This window comes from Zerene cesonia, chromosome 9 (genome assembly GCF_012273895.1).
Source record: "Zerene cesonia ecotype Mississippi chromosome 9, Zerene_cesonia_1.1, whole genome shotgun sequence".
NCBI classification, from domain to species: domain Eukaryota; kingdom Metazoa; phylum Arthropoda; class Insecta; order Lepidoptera; family Pieridae; genus Zerene; species Zerene cesonia.
This window is the reverse complement of record NC_052110.1, coordinates 6,428,058-6,428,268: the sequence shown is the minus strand read 5'-3', so window position 1 is coordinate 6,428,268 and position 211 is coordinate 6,428,058.

Here is a 211-nt window from a genome sequence, read left to right as displayed (position 1 = left end):
AATACATCCTGCATATTAATTAGACCACAGGCTATCACTATAACATCATCAATAATGGGTATAAGGTTGTGGTCAACAAAAGCATGAGGTAGGAGCATATTGAACTCCCGTAATCTACTTATTACATGTTCAGTGTGAATTCTTAACGCAGCAATTCTATTTGACTGCTTTACTTCTTCTTTTGAACTAGGAGTAGTTGTTAACAGAAGGG